Source organism: Leptidea sinapis, chromosome 32, assembly GCF_905404315.1.
Source record: "Leptidea sinapis chromosome 32, ilLepSina1.1, whole genome shotgun sequence".
Taxonomy (NCBI): Eukaryota; Metazoa; Arthropoda; class Insecta; order Lepidoptera; family Pieridae; genus Leptidea; species Leptidea sinapis.
The window spans coordinates 8,984,729-9,004,568 of NC_066296.1; the positions used below are offsets into that span (position 1 = coordinate 8,984,729).

The 19,840-nt window shown below is 34.5% G+C and overlaps 1 protein-coding gene across 1 annotated transcript in view; it reads right to left on the minus strand.

Moving 5' to 3' along the window:
- LOC126974376 (delta-1-pyrroline-5-carboxylate synthase) overlaps positions 1-19,840 on the minus strand; it is a 649,376-nt gene that overhangs the window by 397,120 nt on the left and 232,416 nt on the right. The window lies entirely within an intron of this gene.

Genomic DNA, 19,840 nt, shown 5'->3' on the forward strand with positions numbered 1-19,840 from the left:
CATAATCTAGCCGGCATGCTGTGCAAAGGAGCTCCCCACTGGTGTACGCGGATGAAGTCGCGGGAAACAGCTATTTAATATAAAGTTATTAAAGTTTTATTACATCAAAAAAAATTCTAAAGGAATCTTTTTTGAGAAAAAATAGATGCCTTACTATGTGTTCAAATGTGTACGCGGACGAAGTCACGGATATCAGCTAGTTGACAAATAAATCAGTAAAATAGGGGCAACACATCATTCCGTCAACAGTCACTACGTCTACTAATTAACGAGTACTTTAACAATAGCGAAGGTATCAATATCCCCTACAAGATTAAGAACTTGTCAAATAAATCACGACCCTCCAATTTATTCGAGAGAATTTTCCATCCGTGCTGAAGAAGCCGAGCAAATTGATGGAATCCAGAAATTCCGAGATGTTAGTCAGTGAAGCGTGGTTTTAAATGAATTTTTACGTTGCTCGTTCATTACGTGAGTGCTTTTAAAGCCATTCCTTGATAGGACTTAAAGATGTTACACGTTATATTTCATCCTTTATTTTATTATTTTTAGATAAATATCACTTAAATGTAATATTTTCCTTTGTCCCATAATTTTGGAAACTTTTGAAGTATTAGACTTAGATAAACTATATTAAATATAATTCTGAAGAGGATCATTTAAATAGAAGCGATACGTAAAAAAGTGAATTACGATGGTCTATCTACAAGTGTCTTTACATTTAATATCTTTAAAAAAATATACACTCTCGTATGATATAAAGCGAGGCCAGAAAATGTATTAGGCAGCATTTAGTGCTCAACCGACGGTCAGCGCTGACGTCGGTCAAGCGTAGCAATGTTTCGTTTAGTGCTCAGCTGACAGCAAACTTGATTGATATGTGCGTACTATATACGAAAACTATGACGGAACTAAAGTAGGAGAAGATATCATGTTCACCCAACTATTATAGAGTACCTAATTGAAGGAGAGATTTGTACCATATATTTGACATTGCCAGAACACGAATTTTATTTTCGATTTTTGATGACGATGAAACACACGCGCGTACAGTCGGTCACTCGGTCAGCGTAGAACTGAACCCGCTCATTTATCGCCATAGCGCGCCAGTGGACCAACGTACGTCGGACCAACGAGCTCGACTGACGATTATCGTCATCGCGACGTAGTTCTACGTGCGTAGCAATTCATAAGCGCTTGACTGACACTTCATAGTTATAGCTACACTCGACCGACGTCAGCGCTGACGGTCGGTCGAGCACTAAACGCAGCCTAAAGGATTTTGTTTGTTAGCTTGGCAGCTATATTAGCATGATTTCGCACATTGCAATTACATTATTTCACACATTGCATGTTATCACATTGGGTAAAATCCGAAAATTTAAGCAACATTAATTTATATTCTGTGTTTACCCGTGTACATCTAGGTCTACCCAACACTGGCTGGGTATTGCTAAATGTTGCATCATATGATCATTACAAAGTATAAGGCCATTGCATGTATGTATGTATTGGAAGGTAAAGTAGCAGCCCTTTGGCTCATATTTAACCTAACCTAACATTACCCAGCCAGTGTTGGTTACATGTACAGCGTTGTACAAAAATTTAATAATGTATAAAAAAAGGATTATGTTGTTTTATGAAAACACGGTAAAAGTGAAACTTTTTTCACATTATAGACATTTAACTAAAAATTTTTGGAATAATATTTACATTAAACACTGACAAAAACAAATAAAATAGCGTGGAGCACTTCCACAAATGAGTAATAGTCTATATACTACACGGTCAGCTGCTGCGAACTATAGGCGCCGCCCGACTGTCACGCGTTATTGAACACAGACGAAAAATTTTGAGACGATGTAATAAAAGCACTATAACTTTTAGCTAGGGACGGTTAATACCGTAGTATCAATGCACGTGGTGTTTACCTATAATTAGTTATTCAATAAGTAATAGTTATGTACATTTTTGTTGCTTTTTTATAAGTATATTGTAATAACTGCTGGTAGACCTTAATCCAAGAAAATAAATAAATATACACGGGTAAACGCCGGATACAAACTAATGTTGCTTAAAATTTCGGACTTTACCCAAGGTTGGGTAGTACTAGTTATACCCGGATTTAACTAAGTTTATTAAACCTTCTAGCATTACCCGCAATGTGAAAGCGAATGTGAGATTGTTTTTATACCTGTTACCTTCTGTAATATAATATGGTGTTGTTAGAGTATTTTATTGAATCACTTTATATAGTTTGTATTCAATATTTATTTAAAATTATGAAATTATGGAATGGATACGACATTAAATGAACACACGGGTAGTATGTAATGTAACCTTAATCGTAAAAAAATAATATTTACCTTTAAAGTATATAACTGAAAATTTTAAATTTTCAAACAAACAAATTATATATTTAGTACACAAAATTTTAATCACCCTTACTTACATGGTCGCCTAAGAAGGTACGAAGTAGGTGTCAGTGCGTGCGCTAGTGCCCGGTTACTCGATTACATACAGGATGTTCCAAAATGATATTATAGAAAATTTATTTATTTAGGTGAAATATGTATTATTTTTTTGAATATTTTTTTATGATTACGGTTGAGTAGTTCTACCCGTGTGTTTATTTAATGTCGCCATTGTACTGCCACGCTGTATATTAATTTAAAACAGTAGCAATAAGTTTCTTGCCTCTTCTTCTTTAAAGCATTGTTTTCCCGAAGTGGTGATAAATAGTCAAATGTATAACTTTAACAAATTGTTTAGATAAGCAAGAGCGACATCTCAAGTCAATTACCTAATATGCAAATATTGAAGTTGAGCAGTTTATCAACTGGAAAGTAGATCCTGTAGATGAAGCCACAACCTGAAAGTTGAACAAAGCATACAATATTTTATGACAATACGTGACTCGAACCGTTAGCTCGGTCGGCAGAGCACTCACACGGAGAGCAAGAGTTCGTGGATTCGAATCCCACATCTTTCAAAAAATATTGTTTTCAAATTTTGTTTGTGTATCATAATTATTTTTAACTTCATGGATAAAATAGATAAATACAATAATAAACAATATTATTTTCCTTTGAATTATTTTTATCTAAAAACTATTCCATTTAAAAGTTTGTACAAAACACCGCGTCGTGTTGGAGTTGTTTTTTTTACAGCAGAATTGAACATAAGAGCATGTGCAACAGTGATTAATGACTCTTACGATACCTAGCAAAGTTTGGACATACGTGGCGAAGTTGCGGATGCTGTGAAGTTGTAAAACTTTCAATCGATTTATCAACATGGGCGGTGGAATACTTTTAGTGGGAGTAATATATAAACGTCACGGTTACAATGATTAGGGTCGGTTACAATCATTTAAATACGTCTGGAGACTGTGACAGCTGTGAAAACGTCGAAAAAAATTTAGGTTAACCGTTCACCTCTATTTTGAGCAGTGCACGTACACTGACACAAGTAACATACAAATCGCGAGTGTAAGACGTAGATTTTTTTAATGAAAGTGAGGGACGAGACGACCAAGACGTTCAGCTGATGGTAATTTATACGCCCTACCCATTACAATGCAGTGCCGCTCAGGATTCTTGAAAAACCCAAAAATTCTGAGCGGCACTACAATTGCACTCGTCACCTTAAGACATAAGATGTTAAGTCTCATTTGTCCAGTAATGTCACTAGCTACGGCGCCCTTCAGACCGAAACACAATAATGTTTACACATTACTGCTTCACAGCAGGAATAGGTGCCGAAATAGAAATAATACTAATATAGCTTGTCACGCACACTAAAGTAATAAACCTGGCCTGTTTTCATCGGTTGTCTAGTATTACGAGGCTCTATCTAGAAGTATGAATTATCTATGGGTTTTTCGGATGATTTTATGATGCTTAAGTAGTTATCGAGTTATACCAAGTAATTAAGAATTATATTGTGGTCTGGAGTGAAAAACATCAGGGTTAGGTTTGGTATGATCTATTGAATTACGTGTTACTATCGAAAATATCATCTATTTTAATAGATATATATACATTAAATTTAATTAATTATAAAGGTTTAAGCCAGTTAAAACGTAAATAATGGATTTATTATAAAAAAGTATTATTTTATAGCACAGTGTACATAAAATATTTAGATTTATGATGTATGTTCATCTGTCTAATTAAATGAAAAATATTGAAATAACATAAAAATATTAAGTTATACAAACAGAACCAAAGTCTAATAAACTCTATTCAATTAGGCGTAAACTAAACGCATTTAAATCTTCACTGTAAATATTTCTTTTAAATTATTGAGTCTACCATTTGTTCGGAAAAAGTAGAGCTCGTGAGAAGAACATAAAAGAAACTCAACAGCTATTATTTTCAATCAAATAGAGTATTTTACAATGGCTGTAATATACATAACAAATTAGTTACTAAGGTACTGCATCCAATATATGAATCGTGTACAATATCAAAATTATACAAAATACAAAAATATAAACAATTCTAAACTCTGGCACGAGACTGACGAGATTTCTCGTGTTAGGCGAGTCAACATCTCCTTAGGATGCCTCGTGTAGAGGCGAAACACGTGTCGAATTGTTTGAAAACGAATATTGGCGGAATTAACACTCAAGTAAACTCAAAACATTTGGATAATTATGGAACTCCGCAAAATAACGCCTACTTCAATAAATATACAATATCAAATATTTCATAAAAAGTAATAAAGAATAAACTGTATAAATATATATAAACTAGCTGACCCGGCAAACGTTGTTTTGCCATATAAAGTATAATTCACGCGATAGTTTTATAAGTAATAAAATATTGCCTATATTATAGCCTCTACATCATTTTGTTCTATTGTCAATAGTTATTGCAGCGCACGCAAAAATAGGTTTTCGATTTTACACCTTGTTATACAAAATAGCAATTTTATTACGGATCCCTAATTTTGAAAAAAAAAACATAGCCTATAGCCTTCCTCGATAAATGGACTACCCAACACTGAAAGAATCATTCAAATCGGACCAGTAGTACAATAGAGATTAGCGCGTTCAAACAAACAAACAAACACTGCAGCTTTATAATATTAGTATAGATTGAGCTTTGGATGCATCAACAAAAGCATACGAAACACTTAACACCGCCGTTTCAAGCCAAATTTACTTCATATTCATATATATATACCAGTGGGAGGCTCCTTTGCAAAGGATGCCGGCTAAATTATCGATACCACAACGGCGCCTTTTTCTGCCGTGAAGCAGTATAATCATTAAAATGTATAATCATTACTGCGTTTCAATCTGAAAGTCGCCGTAGCTAGTTAAATAACTGGACAAATGAGACTTAACATCTTATGTCTCAAATTGACGAACGCACTTGTAGTGCCGTTCAGAATTTTAGGTTTTTCAATCATCCTGAGCGGCACTTCATTGTAATTGGCAGGGTGTATCAATTACCATCAGCTGAACGTCCTGCTCGTCTCGTCGTTTATTTTCATAAAATAAATAGATAGAAATTTACCTAAAACTGAATCCTCCCTATACCAAGTAACAGAATTGCTTATACAAACATATTGACGAAAGGTTACCAAATATCTAATATTACAATCTCCAAATAGTTTACACGGCGATAAATAATCAAATATTGCAAGCGTTGTCGGAATGATCGAAAAATCTGCCATTTCTATTCGGGACCCTCGGCCATATCTTCAAACTCAAATGCTCTCGAAAATCGTTCTCAGCTCTTCGCTTTATTTTTCTTAGAAAATAAACTGAAATTATTTCTTTAATACTCTCCTCTTTGTCCTTTACAACGTTACTACCTGAAGGGTTATGTAATATATATTTTCATATAAAGTCTTCTTTCATGCTTCCAGAGCGAGAAAATTTTAATCTGTATCAATGTTAATTAATTTCGAAAGCAAATTATAGTTCGATCGTAGAATTTAAAATAGGAATTCGAATATCGAACGTCAAAAACTAAACCGATTCGAAATAATACTCTCTTTGTTGTAATTTTTAAAATTTTAATATCCTTTAAATAGCAAAATTTTCGCTGGTATTTTCATTCCATAATTGTATCACAAATAACTGAATCGTCTCGATAATCATCATCACCATTATCATCACTACTCTCATTTTCATAGTCATTGTCATCACCGTGGTTTGAAGTGTTGTGTTGTTGTATATTAGCAAAAATATTATAATCTCTAGGCAAAGGAATTTAGGGGTATTTTTTATTTAACCTTTAATAATAATGTCGGCATCTAAGACGGTAATTGGTCCTACAAACCAGATAACATCAATCAATCTGTCAAGATTTCAGCTATATTGCCATTTGATCCCATAAAAATTTGACATAGTTTGGCGCAGTAGTTTTCATTTTTTGAATATTTTTGTGTACTGCTTTTTAGGAGTTTTCTTTCGGTGTGTTTACATATTATTATTAACAACCCGTTTGCCGATAATTAGGCTACCTGTCATTCATAGCTAACAAACGTTCTTCACGATATTTCAGTGTCTCATAAGAACGTGAAATAGGGATCTATACTGTGTAAAGCACGCGGAACCTTTCGTAGGCCTACCCATAGCTATTTAAAAAAAGTACTATTTAATATATGACAATAAAAAGATTTTTGAAGCGGCAAATCGCCCGTGCGAAATCGAAGCACGTCGTCAAAATCGGCTAGCAGCTTTCCAGTTACCCGACCGGAACACGCAAGTTCTGGTCGTTGTCAAAAGCTGCTCTTGTTAACTTCAACCAGCCGCCGTTGCACATGAGGAATGACACCCTGACCCATACGGAAAAAGGGAAAGCGATCTCCTGTTCGCTCTTTTTGCCTCCAACTCGACTCTTGAAGACAACGGAAAAACACCGCCAACCATCCCACGGTGTCAGAGCTCTATGCCTGAAGTACAATTCAGACAGAAAACTGTTAGGCGAGGTCTGTTTTCTTTGGACGTCAGGAAGTCGAGTGGGCTGGATGGCATTTCTCCAATCGTGCTTAGAACGTGTGCCCCTGAGTTGACGCTGGTACTAACGCGTTATTCTGGCACTCATATACAAAAGGCGTAGTCCCTGACTAATGGAAGACAGCTCTTATCCATCCGATCCAAACAAAAGGTAACAGTTCCAGCAAACTACAGGCCTATAGCTATTAGCTCCCTGTTCTCCAAAATCATGGAGATCATAATTAACCGCCAGCTCTTGGTTTACCTAAAGGGTCATCAGTTGATTAACGACCGACAGTACGGCTTTCGCCAAGGTCGATCGGCAGGTGGTCTTCTGGTATACCTAACACATGGAGGGGCGACGGCTTTTGAAAGCAAGGGGGAAGGCCTAGCCTAAAGGAAGGCCTAGTAAGCCTAGATATAGCGAAAGCCTTTGAGTTTACTTTTGATACTTTTGAGTTTTTGAAGTCGGATTTTTTAAACGCAGTTTTTTTTAATACAAGTTTCAAAAAGTTTAATAAAAACAAACAAACCTTCATTCAAACAATCATTTGAAAAAACATTATATTACCTGTAAAGGTGCGATGCGCACTAATGCACGCCGATAACATCCAGACAGCCCGCATTACGTCCGAGAACGTTGCTAACTCTTACATTATTAGGATTGTTAACTTATCGTGTACTAGTTGACCCGGCAAACGTTGTTTTGCCATATAAATTGTATTGATCTTGTGCTTGCTAGTTGATAAGAGATGGCGCTTGTTGTATTCATTAGCAACAATTACACTTCTTATATATTTTGTATAATTCACACTATAGTTTTATAAATTCTAGCCTATTTGTTATTCTGGTGTGTAAGCTATATTATTGTAAAGTTTCATCAAAATCTATTCAGAAGATTTTGCGTTAAAGAAGTTCAAACATACATCCAGACATACAAACTTTCACATTTATAATATTAGTAGGATTGATGGTTTTGATGTAATATTTTTAACAGTTTATTTACCTGTTGGAGGTTCCTTTTCACAGGATGCCGGCTAGATTATGGGTACTACACCGGCGGCTATTACTGCCGTGAAGAAGTAATGTGTAAACATTACTGTGTTTCAGTCTGAAGGGCGCTTGTAGCTAGTAAAATTATTGGGCAAATGACACTTAACATCTTATGTCAAGGTGACGAGCGCAATTGTAGCGCCAATCAAAATTTTTGGGTTTTCAAGAATCCTGAGCGATACTTCATTGTAATGAGCAGGCTGTATCAATTAGCATCAGCTGAAAATCCGGCTCGCCTCGTCTCTTATTGTCATAAAAAAAATCTATAATGCGCCAATTCATTAGTTTTTTTTAAGTAAAAACTTCTATAGACGCGCTGAGCACTTTATTTTGTGAGTACTGAATGAGACTGTACTGTCACGATCGTTTTATAACCTCGCTTTGATGAAGTTCTCATTTTTGTACTGTAGTCTTAAAAGGCCTTGAAAAAAGTGCATTTTCCCTAGCGGCGCCTATAATCCATTGCCCATCTATCTTCTAACGCACAGTATATTAGTAAAGGAAGAATGCTTTCAAGTTAAGAATATTGATCTTGTACAAATCCACTTTCCAAAGCAGTAGCGATTGTTAACTTTATGTTGTGATTAGTAAGTAGAACATCTTCCCTACTAGCGTTGATTGATGTAGGTTTAGTGCGAGACGCATGTATGAACCTTAATCAGTCTATTTTTCGTAGATTTGCCGACATCGAATCTTCAAGACATACGTAAATTTATATTTTTTTCTTTCAACATTTCAAAAACTTATAATTACAAAGTCACTTCACAAAATATGATATTTAAAAATAAATTTGACATTTGACTTACATATTTTAAAATAATTTTAGTCCAGATTGAAATAAATTGTTCTTTTTTAAATTTCTTTTCTTTTATTATTTTATTTAATATCATTAAATTAATATGATTTAATAATAACTCAAAAGTGCTAGCCCTGACTGTTCTTACGTAATGATCGCTGGCAAGCGGCCTCTACCCACACCGCATCTCCTATTTATCGCAACTGTATCGTCATAAATATAACGTTTCATACACTATCTGCTATAATTCACACACTTCTTTACCGAGCTATTTACTTACCTTACCTACTTATTTTACCTTACCTCCAAAATCAAGTAAGCAACTGCAACCTCGTTAACTCTCACGAAATGAACACACTTCTTGTTGGTAGGGCTGTCGAATAAAACAATTTACGAACCGGCAGTAAGCATGCTTTAATTAATTGTATCACGTTGTGTACACGAAAGCCTTCACAATATAAATTACTGAGCCGACATGAATTACAACCGCTATGTGGGAATTTATTACTTACACTGTGGGTGGCTGAGAATAGCGCATGAGGACAATATGTTTGTAATAATAGCCGGGCTGATGTCGTGTTGGCTGAAGCTAATCATAATAATATAATAATTGCATGACTAATGCATTGCATATATGCAGAAAAAAAACCACAATTGCTGCACCAGTGTTCAGTACTGATGAAATAAGAACAAGAGGTGACTCTCACACATTAGAGTAAAATCTTTTGGTAAATTGATCCCGATTAAATACCTAGTCTTGCCATAAATACTGAAACAAAGAAAAAAATTCTGTTTCCAAATAACATAAATAAGTACATTTCACGCAAATTTCTAGGAACCCGTTAATCTTACCAGTGGGAGGCTCCTTTGCACAGGATGCCGGCTACATTATGGGTACCACAACGGCGCCTATGTCTGCCGTGTTGCAGTAATTTGTAAGCATTACTGTGTTTCGGTCTGAAGGGCGCCGTAGCTAGTGAAATTACTCGGCAAATGGGACTTAACCTCTTATGTCTCAAGGTGACGAGCGCAATTGTGGTGGCGATCAGAATTTTTGGGTTTTTCAATAATTCTGAGCTGCAGAGCATTGTAATGGGCAGGGCATATCATTTACCATCAGCTAAACGTCCTGCTGGTCTCATCCCTTACTGTCTTAAAAAAAAACTCAGCTAAGGCGTTACGTCAGACAACCTCTGCATGCGTGCAGATGTTTTAAATTTCTGTATACTTTACGTATGTGTTATGCGCAGATAACATCAATAATAATTAAGAATTGTACACCGAAATAATGCATAATTTTGAATGAAATGTTGGTGAGTAACTGCTAAGTTATTCCTTGGCTCACCTCAATATACAAAGTACATTTAATCTTTACAATAAAGTAATTGCGACTTTAACAATGAAATATTCAAAGCTCGTCGCATTAAATTTTCAACAGACTCGTGAAATGTTTACGAGACAGCAATTCTTTTTAATATCATCTTGAATACAATTCTTACGCCTTGAAAATATTATAGAGTGGAATATATTTAACTATGGTTGTATATATTTTATTATCTGGTGATATTAATAATAATAATATTGACACAATTTTAACATTTATTATGTTTCCCCAAACTGGACTGAGCCTGTACTACTATGGGTGCAAGACTACGATATATATAATACAAAATACTTCAAAAAATATTGCTGAATGGTATCCTGGACAACATAAAAGGAAAAAAGGCAGACCACGTCTTATATGGGAAGATGACATAAAAAAGTAGCAGGTGCAACCTGGTCGAGAAAAGCGAGAGACCGCTCACTATGGAAAAGATATGGGAATGCCTATGCCGAAAGGCAAGACATCCAATAATTACCGGTGTTCATAGTAATTACCTACGAATGAAAATAAAAATAAATATAAATAGAATTTAAATATAGCTTGGATTAGATTAGCTAGGTAAGGAATCATTGTACATAAGTAAGGATTGTAAATACAGGCTTTTATTATTATTATTATTATACGTACTTACTAAAACATACATAAATACATATCAACATAAATAACTCGGAAACAAACATACATATTCATCATATAGATGTTTGCACCTACCGGGATTCGAACCCGAGACTTCTAGCTGCAATCCTGTGCGGCACTGCAATGGGCACGGCGTATCAATTACCATCAACTGAACGTCATGCACGTCTCGTCCCTTATTTTCATAAAAAAAATTGTGGTATTTATAAAATTAATGTATATATGCTTCGAGCTTAAAGGCTTATATTAGGTCAAGCCAGCACTTGAACCGAGCCGCTTAATCTTATCCAGTTAGTATTCTTTTAATTATACGGTTGTATGTATGTGCGTTCACTACGTTCTATTCTATGCTATTCTTCCTATTTTGGCTCCTGTGGAAGGTATACCACAAGTTTGCCAATGTCATGTTAAAGTAGACCACCAAGCTTAGAGTATTTTTGTATTCTTATTTGATTGGTAGTAATCGGTGCTAAAGATTGAAACAAGTTTTATTTTCTTATTTTAAACCTGAAACAAATATACATGCTGTTAGACTAAAAAAGGACATACACAAATATAATTAAATAAATTATTACATGTACTTAATGATATTTACAACTTAATCTTATTTTTAAATATATTTAAGTGAAAACTAGGGAGAGGAGACATTTAAAGGAAGTTGGGCGGGGTACTTCAGCAGGTATAAATTTGTGTAAAGAAGATTGCATTAAAGGACAATTGAAGAACAAATGATCCACATTTCCTTCATCTAGACCACATTCACAAAGGGAGTTGTCTCTAATCCTAAGTTAAGCTAAAATACTGGAGTACAAGCGTGGTTAAGGCGTAAGGCGTAAGGGTGCGTAACGTCAATTTGCGGAAATTGGCTAACTATAACAGGTTTCAGTTGCCAAAAACCAATAACATATATGACAAAAGAAAATGGAACTATATATGTCCAAAATCGTAATACAAAATTATTGTTTTTAGGGCGATGTAAGAGACATTTCTTGGGAATGAGTGCCGCTGATCATGGCCACATACTCTAGGAAATGCCTGTTACTAATGAGCATAGCCTGGGTGTCTCATTTTTTCATTTTGCTTTGTCTCCTTTGCTATTTCATTCTGTCATGTCAGAATAATAAATATTAAAATATTTTAAGTTCTATATAAGGTTATATTAATTAGATGCACATTTCGTTATCATAATGCGCTATCCAACGAGTGTAAAACGCGTGCGCACGATACAGTTGAAATATTCCGCCCAGATAACACATTACTTCCTTACTTGAAAGACGCCAATATCCTGAATATGGAAGGTCGGAGGCGTCTTCATTTGGCAACACAATTCCTCTGCTGTTGCAAGAGAATGTGAGCGGCGGTGATCACTTAACACCAGGTGACCCGTACACTCGTTTGTCCTCCTTTTTCCTTAAAAAAAAGGTAGGGTGAATCGTGTCATATATATATTAGTAATGCACACAATATGCATTGTTTTTGTCAAGGTAAGTGTGTAGGTCTACTCTAAAATGTCAATGAAAAAACTCATAATTATTCAAAATTGCGAGTTTATTGGTTTTGCGGCTTTTCTTTGACAACTACCGAGCGTTCCTTTGATAAAGCCGCCTTTTGCCGCTAGTTAGGGATTATTTCGATAAAAAAAGTGATTTTGTTATGCTGGCCTAATTGTAGATCGAAAAAATGTGATTATTTTATTCATTGCATTTTGGTTTAGTAACCTAAATGTATAATCTGTGAATAGTTCTATATCGGATTTTTTTTCTTGAGATAGACTCAAAATATACTCGCGATCGACCGTTTGAACACCCCTGCGCTAATGAGCTATGACCTTTCTTCTTCAACGACATTTAATCCATATAATCTTACGCCCTTACTAATAAACTTATACAGTTGTACCTGATAATAAGCCAAGATTATGCAAAGTTGGTCTACATATATATACCATATATGCTATACCATACAAATCTAAGATAACTACAGTGTATTGGACATTGTAAGGCATCTTCAGCTACGGTATGTGTGTATATGTAAATATATGTCAAGTGTCGTTGTTTATTATTTACATGAATCTTTATATACTAATGGCCTTACAAATAAACTTGGTTATACCTGAGAACAAACCAAGATTGTGCAAAATGTTTAAAAACAGATTATATTTGCAAATTTTGCTTATGATTGGTTTATTCAGACGTATTACGTTACCCGCGTTTATTTGCAAGGCTGCTTGACATTCGGAAGACTTCAGAATTATCATCACACACATCACAGTGTTGTCAGCGATATAGTCAATATTTTGCGATACCGGTTGGTGATATCACACCAACTTAATGACCTCAAGTCAAGGAATCTATTAAAAACCACTTATTGACGACACGCAGACAAAAATATACCAAGGTGCCACCTCTATTATCATGGTGCGGGGGTAACACGTTACATTGAACAACAGTTTCGGCAAATTATGTAAATTTTAAAGTGATACTTTTATAACATCGTCTCAAACTTTCGTCTGCATGTCAGATGACGGTCGGGCGGCGCCTATAGTTCGCAGCATCTGACCGAGTAGTGTACAGACTATTACTCATTTGTGCCAGTGCTCCACGCTATTTTGTTTGTTTTTCTCAGTGTTTAATGTAAATGTTGTTATTATACCCTTAATGAAATATTATTCCATAAATTTTTAGTTAAATGATTGATGAAAAAATTTCACTTTTAGCGTGGTTTCATAAAAACACACAATCCTGTTTTTGTTTTCATTTTTCTTTTGTATTATGCTTCAGTATCGTATGTTTGTATTATGTCAGTATATTATTAAACAATTTATATATATTTTTTGTTGTAATATGTGGAACTCTAGGTATATTTATTTATTACTAGCTGCCCACACAGACTTCGTTCTGTCTAAAGTAAAAATTATATAAATATAACGTATTTCCAGGTAATACCGTTATTTAAGAAGAAACTACTGTTACTTACACAAATAAGGTTTTTTGTTTCGTAGACTGGAATACTTTTATAAACTTGGTGATACTCATGCTAATGTTCTATGGTTTATATATTTTTTCGCTTACTTAGCGTGTAAACAAATAAAGCTGACGGTTCCCTATCGCAGGAACAGGCAACATAAAACTGTCCATGGAGAAGCATGGGTTTTTAAGATTAACGCCGCAATATTGAAAGACTGACCCCCTTGTCGAGCCGTTCTCGAGTTTTGCGCTTAGCAACATTCATTTGTATTTAAAAAGTTCTTATTTGCTGAGAACTGTACGTTTCCCAAATAAATTTAAAATAAAACAGTCTATCGTTACTCCGGTCTTGCTTGCCACTTGGAATAATTGGTTGGCTTGGTTTCATACCCGTTATGATGATAAAAACCGATGTTCATATACCGGTAATCCCAATTCATTCCCTGAAATTTAAGTAGACTTAATTACGCTTAAAATAAGTTTCTTTCAAGTGAAAGACCTGGCAAATCATTCCATTTAGAAGATTAGCTGCTGGAACGGACAGACAAAATTAAAAAAAAAATGTGAAAAGGGCACGAAATGATGGGTTAGCTAAAATAATAATAAAAATGTAAGTTTTACCCAAAAACTCATATAAAAACACAGATACAATTACGCGTGTTTTAATGCTTTAATAATTATTTTATTAAAATAAGGAAATGTGTTCTTCCAAAAAAGTTTAATGCAAATACTTAAGGACCTGTTTAATAATAAATGGTCCCTGGCGGCAACATTTTTCAAAATATCAAACATCAGAATAGCTGATAGGACCAAATGATTTGGCAAAAATCTGGAATAAGTAACAAACTGAGCAAAATTACTTTTTTTTTAAAGCAGTAAAAAGTGTTCGTAGAAAAAAAAACCTGAATTAAAAGCTAATAACCATTATATATATTTTCAAAGGAAGCATAAATTTTTGAATGGGTGATGATTGTTTTTGAATTTCAATAAGATATTTAAATTAATTATTTTGAATACAAATATTTGTATTTGAATAGATATTTTAACGGTTGGTATTAGTGTCAGAGTCTTTCGTGGTCATGAGCCATGAAAACATAATATATAATACGCACTTAGTAATAAGCTGCTATTTTGTTATTTCTAATAGAAATTTATAATTATAAAAGTTAATACATAAATATAATACAGATTACAAAAAATGGCGTCCGTTATATTCATCCCTTTCTTATATTCGTATTTCATTAATTCTTAGTGACCGTTACTCATTTGAAATGCTGAAATTTCAAATTAAGAATTCCCAACTTTGAAAAGAGTGCATCCGTGGAATTACATTAAGTTGCCAAAAACAAACGCTGGGGGGCGTTTAAGTTTTAATTGCTTTTGTAGAGGCAATGGCGTAATTAAAATATAACTTGAGTCTCTCGGGAGACAAAGAGGAGCGTCGAAAAGATTTGCGAGGTTTATGGGAATATCGGAGCATAGAGTGTGATTACTTGAAGCGGCCATTTTAAAATGATAATAATTAAAATTTATGTGGCTTTGTTTTTAACATTTTGAAAGTATTCTGTTTTGTGTTTATTGGCGTGGAAGCAGTTAAGTACCTTCCTTAAAGATACTTTATGATAATTAGGTAGTAAAAATATGACACTTTAATCTAATTATTAAAACTTTCGTGGGAGAGTGTAGATGCCGACTAATTTCGGACCTATCGGAAGTTATCGATCCTTCATGAAGGTGATTGAGATATGATGGTACTTATACCTATTCGACGTAGGCTTAGCCGTTTAGTTTATTATTTTATTATGTATTTAAAAAAAATTAATGAACTACTTCTATGTTTGACTTTTATAGCAATATTGAGATTCTTGTCTACCTATTGAATAACGGGTATGTAACCAATTTTACACCGGGCTTGAAGATTTTTCACCTAATTTAAAAATATCGTTTCCTATTTGATGAAAGTATTTATTTCATTTCATGATTTTTGAGCTGAATGAAATGTTATATGTAGTGAGTTTTAGGTTAAATTACTTCTTAATTAATCTTACTATCAAGCTGACTCATAAAGTAGTGCGTCCCATGCAATTTGATACTTTTAATCATCTGGAAGATTTTTGAATATTTGCAATATTCAGCCAAGCATTTTTAGCTTCGTTCATATACCAAAGAAATTACTATGAGTTACCAAGTCGCAGTGCAGGTACTATAAAGGTATCAAAACAAACTCGGCAATAATCACAATTTGGCCACGTAGCCAGGAACTGGCCACCCGCCAGTTATCTACAACTATTTTATCGTATTTTATGTGTCTGCCAGCACCGTGTAACGGCCGGTTATTACTAGATTGCGGAATTATAGCTCTATAATATGATTGCTCAGTTCAGGCTTATCTTCAATTCGTATTTGTACTAAAATTTTTGTGATTTCACACTGAGGAATTTGCTAGAAACTGTGACAATCATAATGTTAACACAAGGAACGAATATAAACTTGATATGCATACTACTATGCTAACTTAGTAAGTCTTTTGTGGGGTGATGTATATACTTTTACAACAAGATCCCAAAAAAAGTTTGAACATAAAAGTATTACGTTATTCAGAAGAATTGTTAAAAAACGTTTGTGTGGTAAAGGTACAAAAAAGTACAGGTTACAGTAAGTAACAAGAAAGTCATTTAGACTTTCTTAATGATTCCACAGACTAGGAATAGAGCGACCGCCCTCAGGCTATTAAATAGTAAGTTTAATTGTACAATATTACTTTGTAAACATATTTTCTGATAAAAAAAAGCCCGCTGAGTTTGTTGCGCCGATTCTTCTCAGGTCTGAGGCATTATTTTTGGAATGGGTGGTAGTTTTTGACTTTCAATGTCACATCCTTTTTTGAATAAAAAAATTTTAATTCGTTACATCTCCATTATTGATTCAGATATTAAAAAGCAATCGTTTAACTCGTATTCCGACTTCTTTTAGGCTGGATGTAACAGAATAAGCATCATCTACAATATAATCGTTGATTACGTAACCGATCTATTACCAGCTAATAGTTGTTTAAACAAAACCACGTTTTTGTGTGTTCATCATGAATTTTTATCCAATCCAGCGTTTTTACACGCTTTTTATAAGCTTCATCTGTATATAATTGACCCAATTGGGCGGTATTTTGACCTATCTTAAACAGTCAGATTTCGTTCAAACTTTGTAGTTTTATCAAGGACCGATGACAATACATTAATTTGATAAAATAATTTAATTTGCAAAAAAAGATTTATTTTAATTTATATATTTCCTTCATGTTTCGTCGTTAAGGCAGGCATTGATGTTAATTTTAAATTTCAACCATTATATTTTCAACTAAAGCGTGTTTTTTAGCTTGCTTAAACTATTTTTATGGAATAACTGATTTCGAAATGATCGAATGGTGTAACATTACTGTGTACAAATGACACTTTATTCAATTATAATTGCTTTTAACCAAATGACATCGAAAAATGGAAATTTAACATAGTAATGCTGCAAAATGTAATGCTCGTTTCGTCAAAGTTATGTTCATAACGTGAAGATCTTTTAATTTAGCAACTTTTCTTCTGTCAATGTAATTGATATTGTTATTGTTGCGATTTAAACAAGTACCTAAGCAACCATTGCACGATAATTTTGTCATTGCGCTGTTTTCCTTTTGGAAAGAGAAAATGGAAGAAAACGGAAGCGTAAATCATTTATACATCGTCTTCACCAAAAATATAATTCAAAGCGTCTCGCATTTTTAATTTTAAACAGACATGTCACACAATTTACCACGTCATAACACAACCTACGTGTGCTACTCGTTTAAGTTAATCAATCGGTTAAAGTACCTAACCAATGGTTAGGGTAATTTAATTTAAACCTTAAGTAGTTGTTCTTTATTTAAACGTCTGTTGGTGAAATCGGCTCTAAGAAGTAAAAATATAACAGTTTGCTTGTTATAACAGCAAAATGTTTCAATCTAATATTGTGAACGCTTGTTAGCTTTTTTAATATTATTACAATTTACGTTCCAGTCTCATAATTTTTTAAATTAAATATAGCGCACCGTTACTATATTACTTTTTTTTTCTTTTTTTGGCAATAGCGTTTACTTTTTGCCAATAACGTAAATTAAAAGATTGGGAAACTATGTTAAAAAAAGGATACGGAACACGGGAAAGGATCAGATAAGTAGAAAGAGGATTGAAACGGATAATATAAATTTCATTAATATACATATATACTTACTACAGGGTGGTCCAAAAGTCCGTTAACATTTGATTCGGTTGCCGCGTCTAGCAGCAGCGGCGGAGGGGGGTGGAGGGGTTACGCATTGCAAGAGCGGCCAATGGGAATTTAGTACCATGGCGTCGTTCAGCGGTAGTCAACGTGCGTTTAGTGTACGCGAGTAATATCGAAACAACGATTCTGCGACCTTAGCTCAACGAAAATTTTGCAATCATTATAAGATACGATACAAAAATCAAGCTCCATCAGGTGTGTTAATTAAAAAATGGGTGCTCAAGTTTGAGAAGATGGATTCAACAAAGGATTCACCTCGATCTGGCCGGCCTAGAACATCGAGGGACCCCGAAAACGTGGAGCGAGTAAAATCGTCTGTTCATGACCAACCTGGACTTTCAACTCGAAAGCGGTCTGCTGTCCTTAACGTGCCAAGATAATGATGTATTAAACCGCATTCTCAAGAAAGATTTAAGTCTACATCCCTATTCAATCCAAATGATGCAGGAATTAAGGCCTCAGGACCATGCCACTAGGTTGCAGTTTGCGAACGAAATGGTAGAGCGATTCACAAGTTTTACAAACATTTTTTTCTCAACGAGGCACACTTCCACCTAAATGGGCATGTTAATAGACAAAATTGTCGTTATTGGAGTGACACTATGTCATGGTGATCAAAAACCCCTGCATTCCAGCCAACCAACCCAGCCAACCAACTTTTGACGAATTAAAGGATCGTATTCGCACAGAAATCCAAAACATCTCAACAGAAACATGTAAAGCTGTCATCGAAAATTTCCGCTCTAGATTGCAGCAATGCCAGAATAATGAAGGATTGCATTTGGATAATGTGATTTTTAAGAAATAAATTCCCCTTTTGTTGACTATCGAAAACAATAAATAATTTTGATCTATTGTAATTAGTTTTTTTTTAATCTTCATTTCAATTATAAACGGACTTTTGGTCCACCCTGTACTTACACAACTAATATTTAAACTTTAATATGGTTCTGAAGAATGAAAGATGACAATATTTTATAAAATTTACATGGATACATAATAAGACAGGATATACAGGTAGGAAAAGAAACATTAAGAGATATTAGATCAACAATATTACCTACAAGCTGTTGCGAAATGATATTATAGATTAATTATTTCTTTAGGTGAATTATGTATTTTTTTATTTTTTCACGCTGCATATACTCGTAGCCACGCCTGTCACCCAAGGTAACATACATCCATTTGCCACGCTCGCGGTACTTCCCTGGACTCCACAACTCTTATTATTCTTGCAACCTACTTTTGAAAAAGAACTCTTCTTCGAATAATTTTTAATGGTTCTTCGTTAGCATATCAATATTTTAAACTTAGATCATTAATACATCCAGATTGACTGTGAAAGCTGTGAAAACGTCGAAAAATATTGAGGTTGACAACACCAAGTGATTTGTAATCACGAGTGTATGACGTGCCTTTTCACGCATACTAAAGTAAATAGCCTGGCCTATTTTCATTGGTTGTGTAGAGAGATTTTAAAATATTCATTACCAGTTTGAACAGGACTGTTGAAAGGAGCATCTTACGGTTTAGTGAGGCACGCTGTTGTCGAGAACTATTGCAACGTGCATGCTCTTCATCGATGGAACTGTCACCAGTTGGAGGCTCCTTGGCACAGAAGTACCACAACGGAGCCTATTTCTGCCGTGAAACAGTAATGTGTAATCTTAATTGTGTTTCGGTCTGAAGGGCGCCGTAGCTAGTGATTTTACTGGGCAAATGAGATCTTACGTCTCAAG